Source organism: Heteronotia binoei, chromosome 7 (assembly GCF_032191835.1).
Source record: "Heteronotia binoei isolate CCM8104 ecotype False Entrance Well chromosome 7, APGP_CSIRO_Hbin_v1, whole genome shotgun sequence".
Classification (NCBI taxonomy): domain Eukaryota; kingdom Metazoa; phylum Chordata; class Lepidosauria; order Squamata; family Gekkonidae; genus Heteronotia; species Heteronotia binoei.
The window spans coordinates 46,876,222-46,892,594 of NC_083229.1; the positions used below are offsets into that span (position 1 = coordinate 46,876,222).

Sequence of the window (16,373 nt, forward strand, 5' to 3'; positions counted from 1 at the left end):
GCACACTGGGCTTCACCTAAAAAATTCCTCTGCGCAGGCCTGAAGGGCATATCCACATATGACAACCCTCATCTACGGCTCCGAATCGTGGGTTTTATACCGTCATCACCTGTGACTCCTTGAGCACTTTCATCAGCGCTGCCTTCGCACCATCCTCAACATCCACTGGAGTGACTTTGTGACCAACACTGAAGTTCTCAAGCGGGCGGAGGTTACCAGCATCGAGGCACTGCTGTTGAAGACGCAGCTGCGCTGGGCAGGGCATATTTCTAGGATGGAAAACCACCGCCTTCCCAAGATTGCCCTGTATGGCGAACTCTCCACCGGCCATCGAAATAGAGGGGCACCAAAGAAGAGGTACAAGGACTCCTTGAAGAAATCCCTTGGCACCTGTCGCATCAACCATCACCAGTGGTCTGACCTAGCCTCAGATTGCAAAGCATGGAGGCACACCATCCACCAGGCTTTCTCTTCCTTTGAGAATGCACGCATAGCTGGTCTTGAGGACAAAAGGAGATTGAGGAAGAATCGCACTGCTACAGCACCAACCCTAAATCAGACTTTTCCCTGCAGCCACTGTGGCCAGACCTGCCTGTCCCGCATTGGTCTTGTCAGCCACCAGCGAGCCTGCAGCAGACGTGGACTATTGCACCCTTCTTAAATCTTCGTTCGCGAAGCCAAGCCGAGAGAGAGAGAAAAATAGAAAGTGGCAAAATAGAACTGAAAACTGCTGAAGAGTTGAATCATAAATATGATTGGTTTCAAATGCAACAAATAAAGAGCTTGGTGGAGAATGATATTAAAACTGAAGGAATAAGGAAAGAGCAAACAGAATTGGAAAAAGTTCTGCTTGGAGACAATTATAAATTAATTTCAAGAGTATATACATTACTTCTACAATGGTCTACAGAAGATGAAGTAGTGAAATCACGAATGATTAAATGGGCAATTAATGTAAATAAAGAAATACAGATGGAAATCTGGGAATATTTGTGGAAGAACTCTATGAAACTTTCAACATGTCAAAGCATTAAATAAAACTGTTTTAAGATGATGTATAGATGGTATATAACTCTTAAAAATTGGCAAAGATGAATAATAAGATGCCAGACAGATGTTGGAAATGTAAAAAGCATGAAGGTTCTTTCTACCATATGTGGTGGACTTGTGAAAGAGCTAAAATGTTTTGGCAGATGATTCAGCAAGAGATTTCTCAGATCTTGGGATATGAGTTTAACAAAGTCGTAGGGCGTTTTCGCACTTACCTTTTACTGGCTCGACCACCTTCCTCACGCCGGCGGATCTGCAGGGATTTCGCACCAGAAGCGCCGGCGCAGCCAAAAGAGCCGGCAACTTCCGTCGCGGAGCCAGCTCAAACGTTTTCCTGCTTCTTGGCGGTTTCCGTTTGAGCTGGCTCCGCGACGGAAGTTGCCGGCTCTTTTGGCTGCGCCGGCGCTTCTGGTGCGAAATCCCTGCAGATCCGCCGGCGTGAGGAGGGTGGTCGAGCCAGTAAAAGGTAAGTGCGAAAACGCCCGTAGAGACTTTTCTATTGGGACTACAAATGGAAAAATTTCCAAAAGAAGATAGAACTTTAATCTGGTACTTGCTCTCAGCCACTAGGACATTGTATGCACAGTTGTGGAAGCAAGAAAAAATACCAGAGAAATGGGATTGGATTATAAAAGTTATGACATGGAGTGAAATGGACAAATTAACAAGAATATTAAGAGACTATGATTTGGAAGTTTTTAAGACGGAATGGAAAAGGGGGAGGGGTGGGTAGAAAGTAATATATGGGGTAGATAAAAAGAACTTTTTTAAAAAAGATGTAAGATATAGATTTATTACCATATGTTACCAATAAAATTGTTTTAAACCACAGAATTCTAAAGGTGCCCACAGGCTCAAAATGGTTGGGGACTCCTGGCTTAAAGTGCTGAACTAGGATCAGGGAGATTCAGTTTCAAATCCTGACTCTGCTATGGAGGCTCACTGGGTCAGTCCTTGGGTCAGTCACTCTCTCTCAACCTTATCTACTTCACAAGGTTGCTGTGAGGATATAATGGACAGCAGGAGACAAATGGAAGTTGCTTTAGATTCCCATTGTGTATAAATAAATAAAAACAGAATGTTGCAAATGCTTATAAGCAGGGTTTGTAAAAGTGACAGGAAGCTGTCCCTCCTGAGCCCTGTGATTGTCAGTGAACACATGACAGCAGGTCCATAAAATTAGTCTGTTGGGTTGGCTACATTACAACATTTGGGGATAAGAAGATCTGAGAAAATGTCTGATGTTGCTGCTCTGATGAGACAGCACTCTATCATAGCCCAAGACTGCATGACACAAAACTAACACTGAAGCTCTGGGACTTGCAAGGAACTAGATGAGCTCAAAGAGCATGCCCAGTTTTCTGTGTTTCTTCTATGGCTTTCTGTTTGTTTGTTTGTTTGTTTCTGAATGTCATCCAGAAACAAAGTGACCAGCTCTCGACCCTCAGATGTAACTGTAATTGCCTGGCAGCCTTACTATTTGGAAGTTAGTTACAATGTTTGCAAAAACCGGCATCGATGTTACTATTCTAAAATTCAAGAGAATTTAGGACTGATACAGACCGTGGATTCCCAGGCTAATTACCTGTAGTACACAAACCAGAGCACAAGATGTACCAGACAGGAAGTCCGAGGGAAAAGTGAAATGCCCTTTTCTTAGACATGCCTCTGCAACAAGAGCAGAAATCCACGTATGCAGATTCATGGACTGTACTTCTGCCTAGGTCCTCATCAGGGTACACATGAAAGCTGTTAGAAGGACACTTCTGTTATCATCTTGTTTTAATTAATTAATTAACCTCATTGTCTGCCTTTCTCACTGATGTAACCAAGGCAGGTTATATGGAGCAAAACTATGTAATCAAACAGGACACCTCATCACTCTCTCTCTTTCTGCCCTCCACCCCATCACTCTCCCAGTCTCCTGCCTCCCCATCAGCAGTGATGGCAACAGCTCTCCAGGAACCACAGTGATCTTCCAACTATAATCCCTTAAGGTTGCCAGCTCCAGGTTGGGAAATTCCTGGAGATTTGGGGTGGAGCCTTGGGAGAATGAAATTTGGGAAAGGAAGCAACCTCAGCAGGATATAATGCCATAGATGCCACCTTCCAAAATAATCATTTCTTCCAGGGGAACCAACCTCTGTTTTAATTCCAGGAGATCTCCAGCCCTCACCTGGAAGCTGGTAATATTAGTTCCCCTGGAGGAAATGACTTCTTTAGATAGTAGAATCTATGGAATTATACCCTACTGAGGCAATATACCTGCCTGAAGTCCCTGCAACCCTCATGTTCTAACCCTCAGATTGCCAGAAATTTCACAACCTGGAATTTGCAATCCTATCTCCTTCCAACCCAAACACTAGTCTACCTTTACTCTGCCCCTTTGTCTTCAGCTATCTCCCCCTGCAGCCTCTACCTAGGAAAACTATGCTCTGTCTCTACTGTGAAGACCAAAGCAGTTCATATTATTCTCCTTTCCTGCTTTTTATCTATCCTGTGAGGTAGGTTATGATGACTGGTCCATAATTTACCAGTGGGCTTCCATGGCAAGATGGGGATTTGAACCTAGGTCTCCCAGACCCTACTCTGAAGCTCTAACTTCTACACCATGCTGGCTTCTGTAGGGTGGCTGATATTAAAAAGTAACAAGTAGCTAGGCCAAACTGAGTCACACACTCTGTTTCTCTAATATTACCAAAAGGTCCTGAAATCTCCAATTAAGAGATTGTTAGTAAATTTCTTTCTGATGAGAACACAAAGACCAGGGCTTCTTTTGAGCAGGAATGCACAGGAACGCAGTTCCGGCTGGCTTGGTGTCAGGGTGTGTGGCCTAATATGTAAATGAACTCCTGCTGGGCTTTTTCTACAAAAAAGTCCTATGTGCAACAATAGTGACATCAAGGGATGTGGCCTAATATGCAAATGAGTTCCTGCTAGGGGTTCTCTATCAAAAAAGCCCTGACGAAGACTACTAAGAAAACAGCAAAATTTTGTACTCAAGTGATAAAATTGCTCCATCTATGTTTATCAAGGAAATATGGGAACTTGTTTTGCTTAACTGTCTTACTAGAGCTGTAAATCCTTGCATTTAATTTTAGATTGTTTTTAAAATCATTTTATGGTTGTATTATTTTCTTCTGAGTGATTGTTGTAGCATCTATATATACTGGCTGTGGACCGTTAATAAAAATCTGATCTGATCTGAAGTCTGGAGGTATCAAGTCACTCAGAGGCTTCTGCCAAACAGCTAGGGTTGCCAACCTCCAGTTGGAAACTGGAGATCTCCCAAAATTACAACTGAATTCCAGATGGCAAAGATCTGACTCCCTGGAAAAAATGGTAGGTTTGGAAGGTGGACTTTATGGCATTATATCTGACTGAGGCCTATTCCCTCCCCAAACCCTGCCCTTCTCAGAAGTCCAACACAAAATCTCCAGCAACTTCCCCACCTGGAGCTGGCAATCCTAGGCCTAGCCCTAACAAGTCCTCCATTAAAGGCCAGAACAGGCCTGGAATGGGTCCTGCCCCCTCCTCCTGTCTTTCTCACTGAATGGAACATGGAATACTGTAGCTGACTAGCAACAGCCATGAAGGGAATCTGTTGCTTAAAGCTACAGGTGCTCCTTTTATCATTTTTACATTTTTAAAGCTCCCAATTTATTTATTTTTTAAAAAAAGATTTCACATTTTCCTGCAAATCTAGGGGCATTTTCAGGTTTGTAGAAAGGTCTGTTCACATACTCCAGTCACTGGATTTAAATATTTTTGTGCATATACTCAGTTTACCTTCAGTGAAGAACCATCTGCTGTGATGGCAGCTGGGCAAAAAAAAAAAAAAAAAAATGCACAGCCAATGAGATCTCTGATGGCCAGTCAGAAGCCCTAACAGACAAAAGTCCCATCTGACCCTTCCCACTTTATAAATATACTTGCGAGCACCAGGAAAGCTGGCAGGTGCCATGACTTATTACCTTCACATAAATGTCTTCCTGTTTTACATAGATAACAAAACGTTAGAAGTGTTGAGCCTTTCTGATCTCCTAGGGCACTGCATTCCACAACAGAGAACGCACATGTATTGACAGTTATTGATGTGGCCCATTTCAAGGTGGTACCTTCACAAGGGTTTTGTTCAGATAAGAGAAGCAAGTCATGTCAGTGCAAAGCAAGAGAGGCAGTCCTGAAAGTAAGAGGGTCCAAGAGCATGAAAGGTTTTGTATTTGGTAACAGGACGTATTAACGGCACCTAGTAACTGACAGGTAGCCAAAGAAGTGACTGCAGAATGGGTATAATAAGCATAATCTCCCTATCTCCTGATGGAAACCAAGCTGCAGCATTCTGTCCCAACTGGATTTTCAGAGCTGACTTCAAGGGTAGACTTGAATAGTCTACAATAGTCAGTCTCAACTTGCTCACTCTTAACCATTTATCCACAGCAGCCAGGCTGTGATTCAAGACCTCCACCACAACACCAGGCAATTTGGATAAATAATTGGGTGTCATTAGTCAATTTCAAACCATGAATGATTTCTCCTAAGGGCTATATATCAAGATTGAATAACTAGGATGTTCAGACTTTTAAAAGAGCAATAAAAATGTTATTAGTCTCAATACTTCAGTTTAATAACAACATTGCCTGAAATGAAATGTTGTATTCAGTCACCAGTATTGAAAAGATTCAGTCTACATGATTTACATCTGTCTTCACATCTCATTTTTCTTCTGGAGGTTGTCGAAAGAAACAAAAATGGGGAAACAGCACCATCTAGTGGGCCAATGTATATCCTACATTGCTGAGCTGAGCATTAGTCAAGAGACAGTCTGCTTCCTAGACTTTTACAATGGCTTATCTTATTTATCTTATTTACATTATTTATAGTCTCTCACAAGGACTCAAGGTGTATTCATAATGAGCCAGTACAATCAACACAATAGGACATTCAATAATAATGCATTAGACTTTTAGAAGTCTGGAACAACCAGAAAGAAGTAGAGCATAATACAAGCATTCACATAACACATTAAGTAGTACAGGAATCATATTAATAGGATTCTGCTGTACAAAGAAATACAGACCACAGTTTCTAATCTTTTATCCAAGGAAATATTTAAAACCAATTTTGTGCAGTACAACCCTATTACCAGGGCAAAAAAGGCTTCCTGAATTGTTCTGCATAGCTTGCAGAAGGCCAAGAAAGTGGGAGCTTTCTTGAGTTCCTCGGGCAGGCCATTCCACAACAGGGAAGGGGCAGTTGTTAATTTTTCCCATTTTCAGATTGGCCACAAAAGCCCCTGCAGATTTGAGTGAAGGTGTCCTTGGAAGAGCAATGCCATGAAGGGCTTTGTATATGATAGCCAGATAGGTAGCCAGTGCATTGGCAGAATGGGAATAATGCATATGCTCCATCTTAAAATTTGTTCAGACAGTGCCAGAATTTCAAGGTGAATAGTAGTTCAGTCACCCTGAATTTTGTGCTGTGATCCTTTTCAACCTTTTCTCATTAAAACGTTTTAAAATCCAATCATGTTTAAATCATACACTGGGTCATCAGGATGTAATGTGGGGGGGGGGGAATCAGTCTTGATAATTTTGCCATGTTGGCTACTTTTCAGATCTTTATCAATCAGAAATCTAAAATATTATTGCTCCTCAAATACAGCTGAAGATAAATCGACTTGTTACACTTGTCTTTTATCCAACAGTAAAAATACCAGCAGGAACATAATAGTATGGACTAGTGGACCATCTAATTCAGCATCTGGTTTTAATTACCAGTAGCCCATCAGACAAAAGTTTTCTTCTCAAATTACTTTTAGTTCAAATAACGATACAAGGCTAATTTTTTTCCCAGCTAACTGGCACCTCTAAAAAATATGGAAGAAGACAAGCTCTCGAAATGCAAGTTCTACAAGATGGAACTGGACTTCCTGGGCTATCAAGTTTTGGGGAAAGGTTTGGAATGGATCCAGCTAAAGTAAAGTCTGTGATAGGCTCCCCATACAAGAAAGCAACTCCCGTCTTTCCTGGGTTTTGTGAATTTCTACAGAATTTTCATTAAAGACTTTGTACAGGTGGCCCTTCCATTAACAGACCTGCTAAAAATGAAAAGGGAAGGGGCCCAGAGTAAAAGAAACCTAATGCTAGGCTACCCTGGACTGAGGAGTGCCAGTGAACATTTAATCGCCTCAAATCTCTGTTTAAAAGTGAACCCCTGATAAAACGAAAAGTATTGTGGTCCAATGCGATGCCAGCAATGTGGCCCAAGTGGGGGGGCAGAGGGAGGCTCTGTTACAAGAAGGTGAGGATGGGCACCTATATCTGTGTGTGTACATTTCAAAAAAGTTTGACTCAACTGAGTGGAAGTGGTCAGTGTGGGACAAAGAAGTGTCCCCCATAACATTTGCTCTCATGACTAGGCACCACCTCTTAGAAGTCCCATTTGAAATTTGGACTGACCACAAATATCAGTTTGCACTGGGTTTTGAACACCTCTAAATTTTTGTGGTCAGTCCAAATTTCAAATGGGACTTCTAAGAGGTGGTGCCAAGTTGTGAGAGCGAATTTCCACTCAGTCAAGTCAAACTCCCTGATGAAACAAAAGCAGCTTGAGAGGGCCAAAAAGACTTACAAGGAACAATTCAACAAAAAACCATGGGCTGGTGTGGGATTTTAAGCCAGAGGACTAAGTGTGTATTTCCACTAAGCAGCTGCCTGCCTCCCAACCTTCTAGGAAACTAGGTTGGAAATATTTGGGCCCCTTTAAGATAAAGAAGGTGATCAACAAGGTAACTGTCAAAGTAGAATTGCCTAAACTGCTAAAAAACTGTCACTCCATTTTTCATTGCAGTTTGCTGAAAAGGGGCCATGGCTCAACTCCGTGGAGACCTCTAGTTTCAGTCAGTCACAGACCAAGAAAAACCCCCAAGAATTTAAAAGCTTCAACACAGAAGATAAAATCTATACTATAATAAATATTAGGATGGACAATTGTCTTAATATGTTCAGTATAAGAGATTACATCAAGACACAAGTTAAAACAGAAAATCTTAAAACTGAGAAGTAGTAAAATGAGTCCTTCGGATACTATAGCAGGCAGCATAGAACTTGGCAACAGCTTCAGAAATGAAATGGTTTTCATCTGAATGCATGAGATTAAGACATTCTGATTCCAGCAGCCCAGAATTTGCCCTTAATATAGGCTATATATATTTCACATGGGCCTCTTTATACCAGGAACACCTAAGAATTATGTGCATAGTGGATTCAACTTCCCCTAAGCCACAGTGGCAAAGCCTTTGCACAAAAGGGATCCCCTTGTACCTGTCCTCGAGAACTGCCGAGGGAAGCACTGAGCATCTGGCCAGAGTAAAAGCTTTTCTGAATTTATGGACATCTAGGCGATGGAGATAGTTAAGTATCCAACACGATATCTAGTCTGCTCTGGCGATCTAAAGGATGGGTATCTGGCAAGATTGGACTGCCTCTCAATGTCCTTAATTCTTCCCTTCACATTTTCCTCAGCCTGGTTCCAATACAGAGCCAGAATGGTTTCAGGGGAAAAACTGAGAAAATGTAATTTGCTAAGAATAGTTTTCAGTCAATTTGACTGAAAATTGTCTGCAAGTACCATATGCACAAGACCATGTGGATGAAAGTTGATCCTAAGCCAGTATCTGAGCGAGTTCAGGGTGATACTGGCAGCCATCGTCACCATGCCCGTTTCCAGGCGAATGAAGGAGACCTCTAGTGATGACCCCCCCCCCATTCTGATTGGGGGTCAGATTCACCATGAAATACAGGACATCCTTGGTTCCAAACTCAAGCATGGCAAGCTTTGTTATCTGGTTAAGTGGGCACACTTTCCTCTGAGCAAGAGCGAGTGGGTGAAGGACTCTGATATGAATGAGAAGAGACTTATCAAACAATTTTATAACCGCTACCCCAATTTCACAAACGCTACCACAAATGAAACCTGGGGGATGGGAGCAATGTATTCTCAGGGGGGCAGAATGTCAAGAATGCCTCTTGCCCTGAATTCAACCTCATGGTTATTGCGTAATTGATGTAAGCACATAGGATCCAAGCTTGGCTTATTATTACTTTGTTCATGCATGATTTTGTCTGTTATGTCTGTACCTTACTAAGTAATCATTTCTGCCCTGAGAAAGTATGCATGATGATACCAAAATCACCCTGTGTTATCTTACTCTCAGATAATGTACTTCCATTTCCTTCTCACAGATATTTCTCAGAATGCTTTTAAAGGGGTGGACAGGGCCTGCATTGGTAAATTTTTGTGCTTAGCCTTTGAATGTATAACGGCTGGACCCAAACCTATATCTGGGGAGACTGAGGATAAAAGCCTCAGTTTCAGCAAGAGAAGTCTTGCCTACTGTACCTGTCTATTATGATGCAATAAATCTACTCTCCCAAATCTAATGAGGTGATTGTTGATGAGAACTGTGCAGAATCTGACAATAACATTTATGATAAAAAAGTTTCTGCAAGATACAATTCATACTTTGTTAAAATTTTATATGTTTTCAATTATACTGTTATACCAATCTCCTCCACGTATTCTATTTATGATCAGAAAACAATTTTAAAGGTATTTTTCATGTCACTGTACGCTGTTGAAGTTTTTTGCACTCTGAACTAACACAACTAAAAAACAATAAGTCAAACTGGAGAGCCAGTTTGGTGTAGTAGTTAAGTGTGTGGACTCTTATCTGGGAGAACCGGGTTTGATTCCCCACTCCTCCACTTGCACCTGCTAGCATGGCCTTGGGTCAGCCATAGCTCTGGCAGAGGTTGTCCTTGAAAGTGCAGCTGCTGTGAGAGCCCTCTCCAGTCCCACCCACCCCACAGGATGACTGTTGTGGGAGAGAAAAGTTAAGGAGATTGTGAGACTCTTCAGAGTGGAGGGCGGGATATAAATCCAATATCATCATCATCATCATCATCATCATCTTCTTCTTCTTCTTCTTCTTCTTCTTCTTCTTCTTCTTCTTCTTCTTCTTCTTCTTCTTCTTCTTCTTCTTCTTCTTCTTCTTCTTCTTCTTCTTCTTCTTCTTCTTCTTCTTCTTCTTCTTCTTCTTCTTCTTAGTGAGAGGTGCCATGGATGGGGAAGGGTCTGTGGCTCAGGGTACAGCATCTGCTTTGCACGCAGAATGTCCCAGATTTAATTCCCAGCATCTCTAGTAGAAAGGATCCCATAATAGGTGATATGAAAATCCTTCACTGGAAATCCTGGAGAGCCACTGCCAGTCTGAATCAACCATATAGACCTTGATGGTCTGGTCTGATTCAGTATAATTTATTTATATACTTCATTTATAACTGCCTTTCCTCATAAAGGGGCCTTAAAGCAGCTTACATCGTTATCCTCTCCTCCATTTTATCCTCACAACAACCCTGTGAGGTGGGTTAAGTTGAGAGAGTATGACTGGCCCAAGGTCACCCACCAAATTTCCATGGCATAAGTAGGGATTCAAACTGGGTCTGCCAGATACTAGTCCAACACTGCTCTGGTTGTGGGAAACAGTAACCAAATTTTCACTCCACCAAATTATATTATCTATACAAGAGCGCCACAGATGAAGGCTGAGAACAGAGCTACAGAGAAGATGGCAAACTGCATGCCTCCTGGCCTGATGCCAGCTGCTTGCTGATAATAAAGATGAACAGTTGCAGAATTGCATCTGAGCAGCTAGCTGCAAGCCTGATCCTTAGGTGGGTGGCTATAAAATGAGGTAAAATAGGATGCTAGGTGTGGATGCAATGTGTACATTAGACACTAAACCACCGACTCTGCCTTGCCTGATTCTTGGAACCTGACCTTGGATTAAACAACTTGACCATGCCTGACTTCTGGAACCCTGACCTTGGACTGAACAACCCTTCCTTGTCTGATCCCTGCCACCGGATCCTGCAAGCCTGTACAATATCCTCCTATACTGTGCATTTTACAAGGACATTTGGAATATGTATATCACTGCAATTACATCCAAATACGTAGGCAGATCCAATGATTTCTTTTATTTCTCTTCTTCTTACTCACCATTTTAATTAAACTACCTTTAGGTAGTAAGATTTTGTACACTGATGTGCTCAATAAGGAAACAATTGGCTTAGTATTTTAATAATTTTGTCATTCATTGTAGAAATTCTGCATAGAACACCTGCATATTTATTCAATGTGTATCACACATGTTTATCACTGACTGTGGATCATAATAAATTATGTATGTTTGTAGTAGTCTGACACTCTTAACCACTAAGCAACTCCATGTGTTCAATCTGAAATGCTATTCTCTCAGTAATATCTTTCAATGCCTCCATGCTGCCCTTGAAAACTATTGTAATTATAAACACTTCTTGTAGTTGACTTTTAGACTTATTGTTCTGAAATATTTCACAAAACTTGACTATTATTCATACTATCCTTGAAGTAGCACATAACAATCCTTCTTTAACATGAAACAATATTTTGGATTTATATATTCTATCCCTGATATAACAAAGAGCATTCACCAGCTGTTCCATACGCTTTGCTGGATCACAGCTGTACAGTTGGCTGATCCCAAGACAGAAAATACAGAAAGAGAAAACATTTAATTTCATAAAGATTTTAAAATTACAATAATCACAGACAGTACAATCCTAAGCATAGTTACACTCTTCAAACACCAATGAGGTCAATGGGCTTAGAAGGATGTAACCCTGTTTAGGACTATATTTTCAGATTTTTAATACTAAATTTCCTGTTGATAATGCTGTGAAGGAGCTGCCTGATTACTGTATGTCATCAGAAAATGGGCTACAATGTAACTGATGTTCATCAAGTAGCCAGCCGTGCAGTCCACAGATGGGACTAGATGGATGTCAGTGACAGAAGATTACTGAGCTCACTGGACTTCGGCTCTCCCATGACCCATTTCCCCATTGTGTGTGTGTGCTTCTTTTCTTCAGTTCTCCTAAGCTGATCCAAGGATTCCCCAGCAATAGCTCTAGGATACTGGCTAAGGTATGAGAAAGGGGGCTGTGACTACAGAAAAACACTTCATCAAGTGCAACCTTGTTTTCATCACCATGGTCTTCCAACAGTTCCACAAGAAAAATCAGCAAAATAACATATAATGTGGATGGCTGGTGAACAATGTATGTTTGTTGGTTACTAGGTTTCCAGTATAAGGTAGTGTCTATGTGTCCACTGTGTATTTTTACAGTGGTGTCCAGAAAATGCATTTCTTGCATAGACTGGTTCATTGTCAGGCTGATGGTAGGGTGAAATTTATTGAATGCCTGGTGAAATGTATCCAGGGCTTCTTTACCATGTGTCCAGACAATAAAAATGTCATCAATGTAACGCAGGTATAAGAGAGGTATGAGTGGGTGGGAGTCTAGGAAGCATTGCTCCATCCAAGTCAGCCATAAAGATGTTAGCATATTGTGGGGCCATGCAGGTACCCATGGTTGAACCATTTATATGTAAGAACTGTTCATTACCAAATACCTGCATGCTTCCAGCTACCATCCCAAACATACCAAACAATCCATTGTATACAGCCAGGCTCCTGTGCTTCAGCCACATTTGCTCCAATCCTACTGACAAGAGATTCTCACCTGAGGGATCTATAACAAACCTTTTTGGAACTAAAGTACCTACCTGATGAAGTCAGGAAACAAATTAACAAAGTCAGAATGATACCTAGAGAAAACCTGCTACAAGACAGACCCAAAAGAGACAATAACAGAACACCACCAGTGATCACATACAACTCTCAACTGAAGACAGTTCAACGTATCAATGATTTACAACCTTTATTGGACGGTTACAGCTGTCTTTCAGAAGTAAGGGGGGGGGGTTTAAACCTTTTCTTGCACACAGACAGCCCCCTAATCTCAAACAGCTCCTCACTCACAGTAATATAACATCTCATCTAAGCATGGACACCGGTACCAGAGCTTGCAATAAACCCAAGTGCCAACTTTGTTGCCACATACACCCAGACAACACAATTACTGGACCTAACAGCATTAACTACACCATCTCAGGCTCATTTGCTTGTTCATGTTCCAACATTATATGTGCCATTAAATGCCAACAATGCCCTTCAGTTCTCTACATAGGACAAACAGAACAAACCCTACACCAAAGGTTAAATGGACACAAATCTAACAACAGGAATTACAAAACTGAGAAATCTGTGGAAGAACACTTTAACCTTCCAGAACATTCAATGGGTGACCTCAAAGTAGCTGTTTTACTGCAAAGGAGCTTCAAGAACAGAATGGAGAGAGAAACTGCTGAATTACAAATTATTATGAAACTTGGAACAAACACCTTCCCAGGACTGAACAGGGATATTGTTTTTTTTAATCTCAATACATATGCTAAACCCATTCTCACTGAATATAGCTACAGATCCACAGTATTCCAATGCATTTCACTTTTAGAATAGTGTATCAGTATTTTTTTTAATTTACATACTCAAATAAGGGATATTGGCTGTTTTATCTCATTGCATATACTAAACTCATTACCACTATATTCTAATATCTTTTTTTTTCTAATGGCAAATTAGAATGATGTTTGTAATGTATGTTACATGCTAAGAAGTAAATTAGGTAGACAGGAACATCACTAGGAAAAACATGTCCTTTTATTTCACCCAGACTTGTAGCAATAAAGCAATTAACAGACAGCTTTTATTCCCTTTCATTGGTTTCCCATGCAAATGTTATCCAGACCAAATGTTCTTTCAGTTTGATTATTTCACTATTTTGCCATTGCATCCTTTGTATCATTTTGCATTCTTAACCACTGCCCACCAGCTATATGTAGTTCTGCTCACTGTACCCCATTCCATTGTCTGAAGAAGTATGCATGCTCTAAAAAAGGTACTAATTCCTGCATAGAACAGTGTGGACAGGTTTCTTACCTGTAACTGGTGATCTTCGAGTGGTCATCTGTGCAATCACACATATGGGTAATCCGCAGGATTGGCCCCGACCTCGGAGAGTTCAAAGCAATCTTGATCGTAGATCTGGCGCGCCTCCCGCTTGTCCTGGGAGGAGTCAGCTACTGCGCATGCCTGGAGAAGGGGGAGGTGCTTAGCCACTCAGTTTCTTCCCGCCGCCGGGTAGGTGGAAATAACTGTGCTAACTAACTTCCAGCAGCGGGGAAGGCTGGGTGGGTCTGTGTGATTGCACAGATGACCACTCGAAGATCACCAGTTACAGGTAAGAAACCTGTCCATCTTCTTCGTGGTCTCTGTGCATTCACACATATGGGTGATTAGCGAGCCATTTCTTCGGAGGTGGGTGCTGGATCTGTAAGAAAATGTAGGATTAGAGTGTAACATAATGATAGTGTTACTCACGGTGGTTAGTCGAAGATCGATCGTAGCACCGCTTGTCCGAAGGAGGCGTCTCGCCGGGCACGAACGTCGAGGGCGTAGTGCGAGGCGAAGGTAGATGTAGAGGACCAGACGGCTGCGGCGCAGATGTCCTCTATAGGTATGCCTTTCATGAAGGCGGACGAGGTGGCCACGGCTCTGGTTGAGTGGGCTCGTATATGTTGAGGGATTGGTTGTTTTGCCAGCTGGTAGCAGAGTTCGATGGCAGCAACAATCCATTTGGAGAGTCTCTGGGTAGATATTCTGCTGCCCTGATTATGGGTAGCGTAAGTGATAAAGAGTCTGGGGTCTTTACGGATTTGGCGGGTTCTATCTATGTAGAAGGCTAGGGCTCTCCGTGCATCCAAGTTGTGGAGTGCCCTTTGTCCCGCGTCCGCGGGGTGCTGGAAGAAGGCTGGTATAATGGACTGTCTTCCCAGATGGAAGGGAGAGACGACCTTGGGAAGAAAGGTCGGGTCAGGTCGGAGGACCACCGTACTGTTATGAAATGTCGTATACGGTGGGTCTGCTCTGAATGCGCAGATGTCACTGGCCCTCTTACCTGTGGTGAGGGCCGTAAGTAATGCCGTCTTCCATGACAGCAGGTGCAGTGGAATGGAAGCCATGGGTTCGAAGGGCGGTTTCATGAGTTGGCTCAGGACTAGAGATAGGCTCCAGGTGGGTAGAACTTGTTTGATTGGTGGGTGAAGGCGAATGATGCCCTTGAGGAAGGCTCTAGTCGCATGGTGAGAAAAAACCGTTGTGCCATCGATGCGGGGGTGGAAAGCAGAGATGGCTGCCAGATGTACCTTCAGGGAGGAATACGACAGACCCGCTCTAGAGAGCGTTAAGGTGTAAGTTAGTACCTGAGGTATGGTGGCATAGTTGGGGTCGAAGTTGTGTTGTGAGGCATAGTGTGAGAAGCGTTTCCACTTAAGTAGATAGGATTTCCTAGTAGATGGTTTTCTGGAATTCACTAGGACGTGACGGACCTCTGGGGGGAAATCTAGAAATTGATTCTCCAGGCTGTTAGCTTGAGTGACGCCGGGTTGTGGTGAAGGACCCTGCCGTCCTGTTGGGAGAGGAGATCCCGTGTTTGAGGGAGCTGGACGAAGGTATTGTTGGACAGGAGCAGCACGGTCGTAAACCAGGGTTGGCGCGGCCACCATGGAGTTATGAGGATGCAGTTTGTGTGGTCTACCTGAATCTTCTGTAGAACTCTGGTGATAAGTGGGATGGGGGGAAAGAGGTAGTGCAGTGTTCCGTTCCAAGTTTGTAGGAAGGCATCCCCCCTGGAGAGGTGGGATGGGGGACCTCTCATGTAGAAGCGGGTGCATTGGGCATTTGATGGTGAAGCAAATACATCTATCTTCGGTTGTCCGAAGACGTTGAAGATCTGTCGGATGTATCGACTGTTGATGGACCACTCGTGGTTGTTGGTCGAGTGGCGACTCAGGGCGTCTGCCTGGGTGTTGTCGGTCCCTGGTAGGTGCACGGCCGTGAGGAAGATGCCCTGGCTTATGCTCCAATGCCACAGTGCGAGGGCTCTCCTGCAGAGTCTGACGGAGGCGGTGCCGCCCTGCCTGTTGATGTAAAAGACTGTGGCGATGTTGTCGGAGGTGACCTGGACGTGCTGGTTCTTTAGCGACGGGAGGAAAGACCGCAGGGCCTTGTGCACTGCGATGAGCTCCAGGCAATTTATGTGGAGAGAGCGTTCGTAGTCTGTCCATTGGCCCTGCACCGTGAGGTCCTCTAAGTGGGCTCCCCATCCCCACTTGGATGCATCTGTGGTTACGATCACCGAGGGCGGTGTCTGTTTGAATGGCATGCCCTTGAAGAGGTGATGTTGCTTGGTCCACCATTTGAGGGATGGCACAATGTGCGGTGGGAGGGTGAGTAGTGTGGATTGATGTTGTGT

General features: G+C 42.9%; 1 protein-coding gene across 10 annotated transcripts in view; it reads right to left on the reverse strand.

Moving 5' to 3' along the window:
* Positions 1 to 16,373, reverse strand: part of RALYL (RALY RNA binding protein like) — a 488,219-nt gene that overhangs the window by 142,902 nt on the left and 328,944 nt on the right. The window lies entirely within an intron of this gene.